A 17,188-nucleotide genomic window follows, 5' to 3' on the forward strand; every position below is an offset into this window, starting at 1 on the left:
GAAAAACAGGCTGGGGGTTCTAGAGGGGAGGGGGGTGAGAGGATGGGTTGGCCTGGTGGTGGGTATTGAGGAGGGCACGTTCTGCATGGAGCACTGGGTGTTATGCACAAACAATGAATCATGGAACACTTCATCTAGAACTAATGATGTAATGTATGGGGATTAACATAAGAATAAAAAAAAAACTAATGATGTAATGTATGGTGATTAACACAACATAATAATAATAAAAAAAGAAGTCTATTTCAGGAGTCTACAGAAGGAAGATTTTACCTCTCTTTCCCGCCAAATCAGTTTGCTCCTTCCTACTCTTCTCACAGGCCTTCATTGGTCTGTCCTCTGGCATTTATCACATGGTATCTGTGTTACAGATTTGTGTGTGTCCTCATAATCTTACACTGTAACTTCTTTGCTATCAGGATTGGGTCTTTACTATTTTCTCTTCATGTTATCTTACACATAATATAAGTTCAATCAGTATCTAATTAAGTTGATTAAAACCTATGATTCTTTGCAATACAATATTAATTGGTGTTTACTGTTCATCTCAGTTCAAACTCAAACATCAGTTTTCTGTCGCCTAGTCATTATTCTTCAGGGGACACAAAAAGTCAATCTATTAAAATACTGTTTGGTAAATATACACACAAAATAATTTTCTGTAACATGTAAGGGAGTACTCTCCCCACCCCACCCCCCCGGTAAAATTTTAAATTGAAGACATTTTTCTTATTCATTCATTCATTCATTCCCTCAACCACCAAATGTAGCTTTAATAGTACAATGTGTTTGTTCCTGTCCTGGAACCCAAGACACAGGTAAAAAAACTGAAGTCCTTCAACTTATTTGGTGGCCAAATTCCTGTAAGGCAGAGCACCAGGGTAGAGTTTCCATGCAAATTTCAAGTTAGATCAAGGTCATTTTCAAATGCTTAACTATCCCCATCAAAAGGTATGTTTTAAGTACTATCAAATCAACAAATCAAGTAAAAAGCATTTATTTATTTCTATACGTAAGTGACTTTGGAGAAAACCAAGATATTAGCCAGTGTGAAAATATAGCATGGTGGGGATTCTAGGGTCAGAAAGACATGGGTTCAAATCTCAGCTGTGCATCTTCGCTTACTTACCTGGACAAAATATTAACCACTCTTGTCCTCAGTTTCTTTATAGTCAAAATGGGAATAAAACAGTATCTATCTCACAGGGTTGTTATAAGAATAAACGAGATAATGTGTGTGAGGCACTTAGCATCATGAACACATTTTATGCAAGGAATATGTTCCTGAAACTCTCAAATAATGTAAGACTGACCCAGGCAAACGATGGAGTATGTTTAATGGATAAACAGGGACTTCTTTGTAACCAGTTCATTCATTCATTTATTCATTTATTCAATCACACAGTTTATAATCATTTGCTGACCAAGCTTTGACATTATGTGATTCTTTTTTTTTTTTAAAGATTTTACTTATCCATTTGAGAGAGCAAGCGAGAGAGAGCACAAGCAGGGGCCAGGGGTGGGAGAGGGAGAAGCAGGCTCCCCACTGAGCAGGGGGAGCTCAACGTGGGGCTTGATCCTAAGACTCTGGGATCATGACCTGAGCCGAAGGCAGACGTCCAACCAACTCAGCCACCCAGGCACCCCAAATTGTGTGATTCTTGACAAATTTGGGGTTCCTGTGTTGGGTTGGGTTCCTGGGAGGCAGACGCTGAGTAGAGAAGTTTATTAAGGAATGATATTGAGATCAGTACGTACGGGAGAGGGGAAAGGAGCAGGCCTAGCACAGGCCCCAGTCAATCCCACAGGATGCTATTTTAGGATATCCAATGTTAGGGCTTTCCTATCCCTGTTTTAACCAGTCCTTGGAGAGAAGTCCTCTGGCCTTGAGCAAAGGCAGCTCTCTTCAGATGAGGCAATCTCCTGAGACACTGACCTAAGGCCTATCAGCCCATTTCAGGGCTAGCAAATGGGTGAATAACTCCCAGATAGAGGGGATCTCAGCAGTGTAGCACCCCATTCACTACATGAGGGATTGTCAAGATTGCAGATGTTGTACATAAAGTGAAAGTTTATATTTTTTAGTGACAGTTTCAAAATTATAGACATCATTAACCTTACTGTGTAGATTCCCTATTACTACCATTTTGTCACCATTAGCTAATGCTTAATTTCTTATCTACTTAATGGTACCTATCTTATAGCATTTTGGTAAAGATTAAAAATCATATAGTGTATGTAAGGTACTCTGCAAACTTCCTGGCACACAGCATATGTCTGGTGTGTGTTAGCTGTTTTTATTAAGAGAAGGTCTAGGAATACAGAAGGACTCAGTAATAAGTGAAAAAAAGGAAACTATGTCAGAATTCTAAAACTTACAGACTGACTTAAAGCACTGAGTCTGTCACTGGCAAAGTTTACATTATGGTATTTGACTAGTGGGTGTCTCAGTCTAGTTTTATGTCAACATTAAATAAAGGTTTGGGTTTTGGCACCTAGTGGGAAGTCTCAGCTAGACTGTTAACGTTCTTCTGTCCTTCTTATGAGAAGGTAATTTGAGAATGTTAGAATTACACTCTGTCCATTTGGGAAATGAACATGTAAACAATGATGACAAGAGAGGGATAGAACCAAGATACAATAAAGGATCTAAGTTCAAAATATAGGGTATGTATCTCCCAACTAGGTTGTCATACCAAGCTATTTTTTAGTATTTATAATCTTGCTTGAATCCTTAGAACATGAGTTCTCTTAGGCAGAGATTAAATTTCTGTAATTGCTTTTTAACTTACTGAACATAGTATCAACACTAATGGACAGATGAGAATGTTCCTTTTGACTGTCTTAGTAAGGGGAATGGTAATTTTTTTAAAGTGTAATTTGGGGTGCCTGGGTGGCTCAGATGGTTAAGCATCTGCCTTCGGCTCAGGTCATGATCCCGGGGTCCTGGGATCGAGCCCCACATTGGGCTCCTGGCTCAGCAGGGAGTCTGCTTCTCCCTCTCCCTCTGCCTCTCCCCCGCTCATGCTCTCTCTCTCTATATATATCTCTGTGTCTCAAATGAATAAATAAAATCTTTAAAAAAAATTAAAAAATAAAGTGTAATTCATGTACCTATTTATAAAGATAGATTCAAAACAAAGTCTTCCTACTGTTGAACTGCTCCTTTCCCTGTCCCTAAAATAAGATTCAAATGCTTATTTGGGGATTAGGAATCATGTACTATTCTCATTTTATCTTGTTTTGTTGTTTTGTTTTTAGCCCCACAAATACCTAGTGGAATACAGTGGGTGCTCAATAAAAATTTGTTGAATGACAGACACCTGGCCGGCTCAGTCAATGGAACATGTGACTCTTGATCTCAGGGTCCTGAGTTCAGGCCCTATGTTGGGTGTAAAGCCTACTTAAAAAAAATTGTTGAATGAATGAATGAATTTCAGAGTTGGAAATGACATTAGAAATAATACAGTCCTCATTTTAGAATAATGTTCAGATAGACAGAGGCTGTCTGAGTTAGAGCAAGGACCTAGGGCTCAGCAACCCCCAAGCAAGGTTCTTACCACCACAAAACACTTTCGGCCTTCTGTGCTCTAAAAACCCTTGTAAATCTGCTCAGATCATTGCTTGGCAGCCATTCCTATCCAGGCATTCATTTCTTGAGATATTTTCTTCTCCAAACCTAGAAATAAAACAGAGCACGCTTTTCTCATTTACAGCCCATCAAGTAATATTAACATGTCCTAGGTACCCTCACACTTTTTTTCTTTCATATCTTTGTGAAATTTCCTTTTATTTGTAGGAAGTGTCAAATGCCTTCTTTAATCAATCCCCATAACTCTGAGGTTCTTTTTATCTAATTCCATAAATTCAGATTAGGTCAGAAATGAGGATGGAAGCAGGTTTCAGAGGTGTAAATCTTTAACAAATGTATTATAAATAACTATATAGTCATCAAAAGAGAAAAATATTTTTCAAAAATCATCCATGATCTCACAACTCTAACAAAAATGATAATAGCATTCTGGTGAATTTCTTAGCCATATTTTCACATAATCAGAGTGTGCTAATAACTGTAAATTCTACTTTTTCACTCAACATTATATCATTGGTATTTCCATATTTTAATATAACCTTCATGACTACAATTTTCATTGATTGTACAATGTTCCCTTGAATGCATACATCACAATTGTTGGGGAGGAAGAATTTCCTTTATCCCTCAAGGTCCTTCTAGCTGGACTTAGAATCACATTCACATGAGAAAGATTAACAGGAGAAAATAAAATTTAATAGTGTATGTATGGGAAATACACACCGACAAGGAAATTCTAAACAGTAAGGCAACATAAGGCTTGTATGAGCTAAGAAAGGGTTATGAGTCAGAGATGCAAAAGAGAGAAAGAACATTAGCAGGAAGGTGAGAGGAGGTGTTTGTAAAACAAAGGTTGCCCTCTTACACAGATAAGTTTATTAGGTAAAGAAGAATCTCTTAATAGCTCTCTTCTTGGTACAAGCTGGCAGTTAAGTGGGAGGTGAAGAGCTTTTCCTAAATCTGCTGGGTTTTGATTGCTTTCCTTTCAAAATAATGTTCATGCCAAAGTGGCTCATCTTGGGGGCGACCTGCCCTTGGCCTCTTCACAACTGATTTAACTGTTTCCCTAAAGGTGGACCTAAATGCTTTCTCTAATCATTTGATACTATAAATCAAGTAGGGATGAGTATTTTGGGTCACATAGCTTTTTCCATGTTTTGGATTGTTTCCTTAGGAAAGTTCCCAAAGTAGAATTACTGAGTCAAAGAGAATGGACATTTTTATGGCTGTTAAAGCATATATTGCCAAATTCCTGGGTGAAGGGATGTAATTCTGAGTTTAATTAAGTTAGGTAAGGGGGCAGCAATGGGGGTTTCCTGTGATCAGTGGTGCCAGGCAACCAATTGAATCCAATAGTGTGAACAGAGAGGGTTGTTTTGAGCAAGGTCCACCTTTTCAGCCAGCCTATGGAGACTCATCAGAACTGTGGTGGGTGAGATAGTTATTTCTTAGAAATCTGCATTTGAAATTCTAGCTGAACTATATTGCAGTATTGACTTTTCTTAGTCCTGTTTTTAATCTGTGACAATTATCTAATAAGCAAACAAGAAAAAAAGGCTTTTTAGATAACACATTTTCATGTCATTCCTTCTAATGAGGTTAAGCAGGTTCCAAAGCTGAGATTTAAAGAGATGGAGTATTATGGCTCTGAACATTTCTGAACCCATTCAATCACATGTTCGGGAGCCACTGTGGCTTAGGCAGAGGCCCCTAGTCAGGTAGGGTCCTCAGGGGCCTCTGTTTACCATTAAGTGCATATAGCGGTGAGACAGAGGGTTTGTTCTTTGCCCTCAAGTGGTCAGCCTGAGGTAGGACCCTTAGAAACACATCTAGATGTCTGAATCAGTAGAAAGGGACCCCCAAGTATTCTTCAACTACACATCTAATGATTGAGTAAATAGGCACTTTCTTTCCCTCATGTTTATTCCTCAAGGCAAAGAAGACTTTATGATGTCCCAGAGGGTGACTACAAGTAGATGAAGAATGTATAACACTTCTAACATTCGTGCATGCTTCATAGTTTTACAAGTGTTTTCACACACTTAACCTTCACAAGAGCCTTGAGAGTTTAGTGCTTTTATTCTCCCCATTCTACAGATGAAACAGTGAAGGCTCGAAAGCATCAGTGACTTTCCTTCAATCACTAGGCCGGGAAAAGGCTGAATCATGACTAAAATTCCTGCCTCTGAGTCTCAATCCTGTATGTATACTGCCCCCATCACCACAAAGTACCAATCATAGAAATGTATTAGGTGACTTTTAAAAATCCTGGAGCTGTTTTAAAGAAAACCTCAGAACATGAGAATTACAAATGATGGAAGATGCAAAGAAATAATTGAATTTGGGGTCAGAACATTCACAGAGCCCAAGGTAACAGAGAACTGGGGGAACAGAATAACCAACTTCCAATTCACAGGGGTAGCTATCACTGAGGCCCAAGAAGACACTGTGCTCAGAACGATCATGCCTTACAATGCCTATACCTTTTCCATTCAAACAGTTTCTCCCCATGCCCAATTTCTAATCATTTAGAAGACTGAGATTATACTCTTGATCTACAGCCAAGATTTCATAATTGCATACGCTTTGTGCTGTCTTGAAATCATCCGTGTGTCCTTTGGGATGTTACAATTTTAAGAGATCTCTATGGATTATCTAAGCCAGCCCTCATTCTGCCAACGAATCTGGATTATTACCCACAAGAGGAAACTGAGGTCTGTAAGGTTGTGACTTGCTCAAGATCCTATATTCAGTCAAGGTAGAAGAGAGAGGAAAAAAGTGGGCTCCCTACAGGTAAGGGGCTTTCTCCACCATAATTGAGGGGAACCAACCTTTTCCTCTTTCTACAGTCCTTTCTAGACAATAAAATAGAAATTCCACAAAATTGGAAAGGTTGAAACTATCACCTTTTCAACACTTCTCATGAAAAGAGAAATGAATTAATGAGATGATGAAAACTCTGCCATCCATGGTCTGTATTTTTCTGCTAAGAGACACTGATGAGTTCAACATTGTTCTCTTTCTGTGGTTTCACTCTCTCCATCTCCCTGGACTCCCTGTGCTGATAAGATACAGATCTCTCTTCCTCCAGATTTGAAGGGAAGCATTCAGAATTCTCCTTTTGCCATTTGTCCATATTATGTTCTCCGCTCAGGCTTGGCCAGATAGAAAGCTAGTATACTTATCCCTGAGCTTTCTATACCAAATCTCAATGTGTTTAGGATCCAGAGGGAGGTAAAGGTATGAATTAACTGGCTTCCTTAGGAACTTTAACAATTTCCAAATATTTACTTCCTATATATTTTGACCAACTTAATTCTTACATACATATAATAGAGGCTCTCTTAACAAACCTCCACTTAGGAGCTTGCCAGGTCAACTAATGCTCTGTAATCCAGGGTTGCTCAACCTCAGTACTACTAACATTTGGAGTCAGATAACTCTTTGTTGCAAAAGACTGTCCTGAGCATGGTACGTTGTTAAACAGCATTCCTGGCCTCCACCAATTAGATGCTAGTACCACTCTCTTCGTTGGGATAGCCAAACATATTTCCCGACATTGCCAAATGTCTCCTGAAGGGCAAAATCACCTCTTGTCAAGAAGCACTGCTCTAAACCATCAACTACACAGAATGCTTGATAATCTGGGCCTGCGGAAACCTCCAGGTTAGAAGATTCCCCTCCAAGATGCTCATGTCCTCCTTATCCCATTAGTTGAGCTGTAGACTTATCAAGTGTCATTTATATATTTCAAATATTTTATGTCGGCTGCACTCTTGTGATTTGTATGTCACATAAATAACACATAATTCAATGAGATATGAGAGCAAAATAAGAGAACTTTTATTTCTATTCTAAGTTGATTAGAAAAGACTCCATATGACGGAAACAAATGATATTTCTTTACTACATCTCTTGTCTCCAGGATAAACAAAAAAGCAACAATTCCCAGCCTCCCCCACAGTTAGGGGGAATCAATATGATTAAGTTTGGGTAAGTAGAACATTGGCAAAAAACATGAACACCATTTCTTTGTCTGGCACTTAAAACTCCCCTTGCTCTCACTTGTTGTACCTGCAAAGAATCCAGAAGAGGTCTCTGATGTCCTAAGGTGGAGGCTGGCAAACTTTTTCTGTAAAAGGCCAGATTGTAAACATTTTCAGATTCATATATTTTTTTCTTTTTCTAAAAACAAAAACAAAACAAAACCCAATCCTTTAAAAATGTAGAAACTGTTCTTAGCTTATAGACAATACAAAACAAACCAGGAGCTGGATTTGGCTTACGGGCAGTAATTTGTCAACCCCTGCCTTAGGACGTAATGGTACAATACTTCTTTCTATAAAGACACTTAAAAAAAAAATCCTGTCAAATTAGGTATGGCTAAAACAACTGTAAAATATTACAGGGGACCATAAAAGCCTAGAATGATTCTGCATGTAGTTGTTTCAAATCTCTTTAAATTCTCATTCTACTTTAAAGAAACTGAAAATGGAAACCATAAACTTTGCAATACAGATACTGTGTAAGGAAGAAAAATAGCGCAGACTCCAAATGACAGAGTTAGTCCAAGATGAGACTCTGGTTTTACACTAAAAGACTGGTGAAAAGAATGTTTATGCTTTGAATTCAAATTAGAAGTTTAAACTCTGTATCATGTTGGTATGACTCTCTTTTAATAGACTTTTTATTCAAGTAAGAAGGCTTCTATTTTAACTCTCTTTTGTGTGAAAACCAACTGAGAGGAGATGTCAGGAAAGCCTTAAAAGAAATAGGACAGTACCACAATACTGAATCCTCTGTTCTGGGTCTTGGCTTAGATATCAGCTTTCCCAGGAATTTATGATAATACAATTGTGGCAATGTTCTACATGCAGAAATATTAGAATCTCTAAATGTTTGCTATACAAAGGTGTACAAAAAGAACAGTTAGTATAGTTTATTTAATATAAATGAACATGGGCCAGGAATAAGAATAGGCTAAAGAACATTTAAAAAAACAATCTAGTCATCATTCACATGAATGTGTCTACCTAGTATAATATACCTTAAGTTAAAATAGAGCCATTCACCATGTGAAAAGCTTACACAGACTAGCTTTAGTGTTTACAAAGTACTAACTATATAGCTTACAGCATCCTCTCTTTTCTGAAATTCCTATCAGCTTTCATAACAAAATATTTGCAATTGTCAGCATGGACTGCCATAGTAAGAGGCCATGAACTGGGTGGCTTGAACAACAGAAATTTATTTTCTCTCAGTTCTGGAGGCCGGTAAGTCCAAGACCAAGAGGAAAGTATGGATGGTTTTTTTTTTTGTGTGTGAGAGCTTTCTTCCTGTCTTAGACATAAGGAAAAAATCCAGAATGGGAAAACAGCTGTATGAAGGAAAAAAGCATCAAAGAATATGATAAATATGTAGAAATGTAAGCAAACATTGATCATATAAAGCAATAATGGTAACGTAGGGTTTAAATTATGCCAGATAAAATTCCTGCAATCATGCCATTTATATCAATAGGGAGATACATGGAATTAAAATGTTTTTAAGGACCTTACATTTTCTGGAAAAAGGAAACAAGTAGAGATTAACAGTAGACCTTTATAAATCAACAATGTATCTTATATGCATTATAATGACTAAGATTATTTACTAAAGAAAAGGAAAAGTACTTATAACTTCCTAACAAAGGAAAGAAAATGGAATGATAAAAAAATACTTTATCAGTTAAAAAAAGGAACAGAACAAATAGGGTGGGAAAAAATCTGATGCACATACAGTGATGTTAATATTTAAATTAAATACACAGCAATTACACTGAATCTAGAACTAACCATTCTATTTCAAAATTTTCAGATTTGACTATAAAATATGTGCTATTCATATTAAAAGTACATGCCAACTTAAATGCAAGGATACAGTAAGGTTGAAAGTAAAAGGAGAAAAAAGTTAGACCATGTATATACCAATTAAAAAAAACTGTGTGGCTGTATTAATATCAGAAAAAATAGACTTTAAGATGAAAGGCATTACTTAAATTAGGAGTGTCACTTTGTAATGAAAAAGGTTGAATTTTCTAGAAAGAGAAAATAATTCTTAATTAGTATGTACCCCAAAATATGGCCAAAAGACATATCAAATTTATTTAAATGTATTTAAGTCATAAATCTATTCAAGCTTTCATATACATAATATATGCCCACCATTTCTCCATATAACTAATGTATATATTTCTACAGGGCAAAACATGGAGACTATTTGGTGACAAAGTATGCCAAAATAGGAGCTTTAAGATTTTTGCCTCAGAATAAGAAATAGGCATAGACTTGGCAACTCTTTTTTTTAAAAATTTTTATTTATTTATTGAGAGAGAGAATGGTAGAGAGCATGAGAGGGAGGAGGGTCGGAGGGAGAAGCAGACTCTCGCTGAGCAGGGAGCCCGATGCAGGACTCGATCCCGGGACTCCAGGATCACCACCCGAGCCAAAGGCAGTCGCCCAACCAACTGAGCCACCCAGGCGCCCTAGACTTGGCAACTCTTAAAATAACCTGAAGATACTGAGATTATGAGATTGGCATATAATATTATTCTTTCTATATGATCAGACTGTTGTTTTTCTAGAGTAAAAATGTTAAAACATACTATGGTTTGATGTTAGTTTATATTGTAATTTCATTAATCACCAGTCATCTCAGTAATATAGCAAAAGATTTAAAAACTAAAGCTGTTTCACCTTCTTGTAGTAATGTACAAACATATGTGTATATGTGTAATAGTCAATGCAAGTACCTCACTCCAATTAATATGATAGTTTTAATTATTGAAGCCTGTAGAACATTAATTCACATTGACAACATGTTATGTTTTGAATAATTATAGCTTTATGTTATCCCTTATACTTTAACAAAAATTTATTTGGTTTCTCACTGTGTCTTCCCATGGCAGGGAGAGAGAGAGAGCACAAACTCTCTGTGTCTCTGCTTAGAGGGTTTCAAGCCCATCATGGCCCCACCCACTCATGACCTCACCTAAAACTATCTTCCAAAAGCCCTGTCTCCAAATACCTTCACAGTTGGGGGTGTTAAAAAGGAGATAGGGGGCACCTGGGTGGCTCTGTCCATTGAGTATCTGACTATTGATTTCAGCTCAGGTCATGTGATGGAGCCCTATGTCAGGCTCCGCACTCAGCGTGGAGTCTGCTTGTCTTTCTCCCTCCTGCTGTGTCTGTCTCCTTGCTCACACTCTCTCTCTGTCAAATAAATAAATTGATTAATTAAATCTTAAAAAAAAGAGAGACAGAGACAGACAACAGGGTGGCACCCAAATGGCTCAGTCAATAGAGCATGTGACTCTTGATCTCTGCGTCAGGAGTTTGAGCCTCACGCTGGGGGTAGAGTTTACTTAAAAAAAAAAGAGACGACAGGACCAAAATGGAATCACTTATGCCATGCCCATGTCTGCAGACTGAAACTATACCTAACCAGATTGCACTTTCAACCTTATCCAGGAATATAATCTTAGCTGGTCAGTCTGGCATTTCCTGGTTAGCATGAGGGAGGTCATCTTCTGATAGACTCCTTTTGTCCCCCAGAGGAAAAGAAAGGAGACCTTGCCCGAAATAATCTTTTTGTTGTTGTTTATGAGTTCCTTGTCTTTTTTTTTTTAAGATTTTATTTATTTATTTATTTGACAGAGAGAGAGAGCACAAGTGGCAGAGTGGCAGGCAGAGAGAGAGGGAAAAGCAAGCTCTCTGCCGAGCAGGGAGCCTGACGCGAGGCTCGATCCCAGGACCCTGGGATCATGACCAGATGCTTAACCGACTGAGCCACCCAGGTGCCCCTATGAGTTCCTTGTCTTAAACACTTTTTGCCTTTAAAAACCGTCTCTCTTCTGTAGCTCTTTGGAGCTCCTTTCTTTTTGCTAGATGGGATGCTGATTACATGAATCATTCATTAAAGCCAATTAGATTTAAAATTTACTCAGTTGAATTTTTGTTATTTAACAGGGGTTAGGACTTTAACATATGAATTTTGGAGGGACACAATTCGGTCCACAGCATCATTCAACAAGGAGGTTGATGGGGTACAAACCACTACAATAAATTGTTAGGTCTTGCAAGCACTGAGTGCTAATTAAGCACTTTTTCTCTCAACACAATCTGTGGCTAGTTAGCCAAGCAGCTCAGAGCCCAGTGCTGTGAATCGAAGTGAACTCAGACTGAGTCATCCTTAAAAAAAAAAAAAAAAAAAGCATACCTTTATTTTTATCCTTCTGAATATGCCTTTTTGTTGGTAAGGAAAGGAACCAGTTGACATTGTGTGGCTAAGTCTGGAATCATCCCCTATCACTGCTGAAAACACACCCTGGGAAGAGAGGCATCAGTATCATTTAACAAAGATTTGAATTCTGTGTTCCATCATATCCAAATGCTCTTTTATTTCTACCACATTTTCTCTAAGGAAAAAAAAACTAAGACAATTTTAATACCGTCTCATTTTAAGATTTCAAGCTTAGATCATAGAACTTCCTTCTTTCTACTACCTCACGAATCTGGGTTGTTTGGTCATTTATTTTTACTTTTTTTATTTGGAAATTTTAAACCTAAAGGATAACATTTTGCCACTTTTGCTATATTCCTGTGTCTGTGTATACTTTTATACTTATTATCTGTGCCAAACTCTGAAAATAAGTTGCAGGAATTATGACCCATCACTCCTAAAGACTTGAGCCTACATTCTCTTTGAACAAAGATAATTACTTAGTAAACAGAACCCAGAGAATAAAAGAAAAAAAAAATCGTTGGTATTCACCAAGGACAGGTGTGAAAGGGGCCATTTTTTTAATGAAGAATTTGCATAGCAATTAAATTTCCCTTGTGACTGCAGGAACCTAGTAAATAAAAGAATTCCAAACTGGGTTTAGGCATGCTCCTCTGACCTGTTGTAGTCTGAGTAATTAAGAAACTGTTTGGATTGTATTTACACTACAAGCTTCAACCCCCTGAGGAGCCAGTGAGCTAACACAGGTGGAAAAATTAGCAATTTATTGATTTGGTACATTCCAAACATAGTTTGGAGACCCCAAACTGGGTACATTCTTGTAAATGATTGTACTGGCTTCTTCTCAGCCATCAGGATTAACATACTGCTGGGCCAGGGTTTGCCTTTTGATTCACAGATTAACAACTCACAAATATCCTTTTGCCAGGCATCACATCATCCTTCTGGAGTCAGTCATTTTGCAAGCCTCCGGCTCAGACCAGGAAACAAAACTTGCTGTCTGGGAACTAACTTTAAATCCAAATTCAAACACAAGTTGAGGTTGGAAGGTCAAAATTCCCTCAGTGTAGTTTACTTACAGCTCTCAATCTTCAAGTATAAAGAATTCATTTCACATGCCTCTCTTGCTTCTGCATTCATTTGTGTCTGTAAAAAGTTGTCTGACAAACTCCTTTAGTATCCCAGAGCTTCAAAACACCCCCTTTCCTTGGTCACTGGTGGTCCATCATTTCCTGACTACTCCTATCATGGTGGACTGTTCTTAGAAAAAGGTGACCCTGTCAAGGTCTTGCCATAGCCCTGATATAAAGCTTATTATCCATGGTCAGCATCTAATTATCTCATGCCACTTTTTTTTTTTCCATTGGGACTAAACCTTGCTTCATTAAGTTGGCAGATATATTTATGGTGCTGTTTTGAAAAACAATGCTTTAAATTTGAATTTCAAAGCCTTTTTGAAAAAATAATTGAAAATACAGTCAACTCTCTCATGTGGATCTCAAAACAGATGTACAAGATGGGCACTTCTGAATAAAAGTACCATGCTTGAACATGAAATGTATGATGGTAGAGGACACTTGGGCTTCTGGGCACTGGTGTATATAATCTCAACTACAGACATTTGAAAGGCATGATTTTCATTTCAGTGGATTTAGGAGTGTGTGTGAGAAAGTTTGGAAATTACCGTAACCCAGAGTTTTTCAACATCAGCACTATAGATATTTGGGACCAGATAATTCTTTTTGGGGGGAGTTGTGCTGTGAATTGTAGGATATTTAGCAAACTCCCTGGCTCCCATGCAACACTCCAAAATGTGCCAACCAAAAATATCCTCTGGGGGACAAATTCACCCTGGTGGAGAACCCCTGTGATAGATGGCTTTGGTTCCATGTGATGGGGGAAAGTGATCTTAGCCGCTGCTGGCTTGCTTTAAAGTCCTATGTGTGTACGCTGCAGATTCCCTTCTTAACTGCCAGGTTCCTGAGAGTGGGTACTAGGCATTATCTATTCTTGTGTCACTAAAAGTGTCTAGCACAGTCCTTGCATGGTATGTTCCTCATTGATGCTGGTTTCTGGCTTTCCTCCTTCCGAGAACGGTAGAATTGGACTTCCTATCCTATTTGTAGGAGCAGTTAAGTGTGGCCACATGACTTTCTTGGCAAATGAAATGGGAAGGGAAATGATGCATGTCTTTTCAGATGAAAACTTTAAAACCCAGGGCATGGTTTACCATAGGCTCTTGTTAAAGAGGGAGAATTTCCTCTGCCCTTCAATGTCCTTTCAGCTGGAGTAAGAATCAAATTGATGTGAAATAGATAAACAGGAGAACATCAAATTTAATAGCATAAGTATGGAGAATCCACACAAATATGAAATTCCAAAGACAGTGAGGCAACAGGATACTTATATGAGCTAAGAGAGGGGTAGATGTTTGAGAATACAAAGGAGACAAAGACCATTAGCAGGAAGGTGGGAGGAGATGTTCAGAAAACAAAGTTTTCCCTGTTATGTAGCTAAATTTCTTCGGTAAAGAGGAATCTTTGTTAAAAGTTCTTTGTCAATAGCAGGCAATTGAATGGGAGGTAAAGAGCTTTTCCTGAATCTGCTGGGTTTTGATTTCTTTTAACTCAAAATAACATCCATACAAGAGTGGCCCATCTTGGGGCAGCCTGCTCTTGGCACCTTCATTTTCTTTCTGGTGTAGTGACCAAGAACATTTGCATGGTGGCTGCTCCATCAGCCTGGGTCTCTGAGTGAGTGCAGTGAACAGAATCCCTGCTTGCCTATGTTGAGCATTAGCAAGAGTGAAAAATGAAATTTTGGTGATTTAAGCTACTAGAAGTATGGGGTTGTTCGTTATCAATCCCATACTTTAGTCTGTCCTTACATACACATGAGGGTTTTAATGTCACAGACATTTGCATTCACAACACCTATGAGGGTGGTTTGATTCCTCTTCTCTTACTGTTAGCAAGGCTAGAGATCACTGATGATGAGTCTATGCCACAGTATTGAAGTGGGAAAATAGCTGTATCACACGTTCCTGCTCAGGTTTAACTATGAATAAGCTGCAAATAGGTTAATATGCCATGAAAAATAAAAAAAAATTAATTGCAGTTATTATTTGCAATCATTAAATATATATATATATATATATATATATATATATTTAACCATTTTATTTAATGATTTAGTGGTTCTCAACTTGGGACAATTTTCCCCATAGGGGATATTTGAGAATCTTTGGGGACATTTTTGGTTGTCACATCTTTGTGGGAGGTGCTACTGGCATCTGGTGGGTAGAGACCAGGGATGCTGCTAAGTACCTAATAATGTACAGGACAGCCACTCCCCACCCCCCGCCCCCCAGCACAAAGAGTAATCTGGCAGCAATTGTCAGTAGTGCTGAGATTCAGAAGCCCTATGGTAAAACAACCAGAAATAAAAATTAAATACCCTGCAATTATTGTGGTACACCAACAAATTTGCTTTATAAATATTTGATTATTTGGGGGATTAAAGTACAATTAACTCCTTATCCTCTGTGTTTTCTCTGCTGTGTTTAATGTACTCCTTTCCTATTCTGATGCCTATTCCACAAGAATTTCATTTCCTGTGTCTATACGCTGAAGACTGCTGCCCACTGATATTCTTTCCCATTTGGTTTTTTAGTGATTTCATGAGCTTAAAAAAAAATTCAGATCATGAATGAGGTTAGAAAGAATCAACAATCATTGTTTAATGCATTTCATTCCATTTGGATTATAAGCTAATCTTCAAACAGGGAAGGGTGTTGATGTCTCACATTTGACAGTGGCCTTGGCTCTCACAGTGATTGTAAGCTTAAATATTGTCAAATAACTTAAGGGTCCAATAGGGTAATTCCATTCAGTCTCTAGTCTTGTACAATAATTGAGTCTTGCAGTAAAATAGGGAAGCATAGTCAGCTTAATAAATATTAATGATTAATCATATATATGCATATTTAAACACTTTATTTAATTATGTAGTGGAAAGATAAAAATACATTACTATACCTCCAAATCTATCAGTTTAGTCTGACAAAGTCAAATTACTTTAACAGTGTAACTATTTCCCCTCTGACTTAGATTTTGTTTTCCCATCTCTTGGGGCATAAAAGTATCTCAAACTAATACTAATTGACCATAGTTTGATACAAAACTAGATTGTTTAATGGAGAAAAAAATTCTAAAACATCTTATTTTCAATGCTCTGTCTTATACCTAGGGATCTTTATATACTGTAATCAACAGAGAGTTGCCTTTGGAGCCAAAGATCTCTATATGACTGTGGACACGTTATTTAAATTCTTTAGGTTTAAGTCTCTTCATTTCTAACACTGTTCTTATAAAATTTAATTAAAACATGATATTAAGTGAAATAATCTAGGTAACACATAGCCATAGCCAAGTGTTACCTTTTCTTTGTTCAAGCCCTGAATTAAGCCCTATCAGTCTTAAAGTAGGAACGAATTAATGCTTTATCTTGTAGGTCAAGCCAAGATACAGCAAATGGGTAAGAACATATACTATTCCTTTTGTGAATATTTCTGTGGTGTATCCTCCATTGATGCCCAGCTGAAATCCCACACCAGCTGGACAAATTCTCGTATCTCTTCTGAAATCCTTAATTTTAATTTTGTGAAATACTTACTTTATTCTAACTACGGGATACCCTCTGTCCTCACTTTTTAGTTGATTTTTCATGTGAATATTGATTTTCATGTGAAAATGTGAATTTTCATGTTTTATCTCAATGGATAAATCATAAGGTCTTTGAGGTTAGGAATCACACACATATGATTCCTATATACCTTATATCACACACACACACCTTAGTCTAGTCAGGCTGCTATATAGAATCCATAGATTAGTTGGTTTACAAGCAATAGAAATTTCTCACAGTTCTGGAGTCTGGGAAATCTAAGATCAAGGCTCTGGCCGATTTTGTTTCTAGTGAGGTTCCTATCCTGTTTCACGAATGGCTGTCTTCTCTCTGTGTCCTCATATGGTGGAAACTCTCTGGGTGTCTTTTATAAGGGCACTAATCCCATTCATAAAGGCTCCACCCTCACAACCTAATCACCTCCCAAGGGCTCTCCCATCAAATACCATCCCACTGGGGATCAGGGTTCAACATGAATTTTGAAGGAACATAAACATTCAGTCTTTATCCTATCTCTATCTCTCCATATAATTGGTAACTATTGTTTTTGATTTCAGGAACATTAGTTTATACACTGCCTGCCCAGAATGCAGACTAGGAGGTAATAATAAATATTTTTGAAGAATTGAA

General features: G+C 37.6%; 1 long non-coding RNA gene across 1 annotated transcript in view; it reads right to left on the reverse strand.

The window, feature by feature from the left end:
• The window catches only part of LOC145717058 (uncharacterized), a 10,212-nt gene extending 2,423 nt beyond the window's left edge, over positions 1–7,789 (reverse strand). The window contains exons 1-2 of the long non-coding RNA XR_014140040.1: positions 7,667–7,789; positions 3,561–3,679 (exon numbers count right to left, since the gene is read on the reverse strand). This is a non-coding gene — a long non-coding RNA (uncharacterized LOC145717058). The remainder of the gene's footprint in view (positions 1–3,560; positions 3,680–7,666) is intronic.
• Between the last annotated feature and the right edge of the window lie 9,399 nt (positions 7,790–17,188).

This window comes from Leptonychotes weddellii, chromosome 1 (assembly GCF_054177405.1).
Source record: "Leptonychotes weddellii isolate Sample4059 chromosome 1, ASM5417740v2, whole genome shotgun sequence".
NCBI classification, from domain to species: Eukaryota; Metazoa; Chordata; class Mammalia; order Carnivora; family Phocidae; genus Leptonychotes; species Leptonychotes weddellii.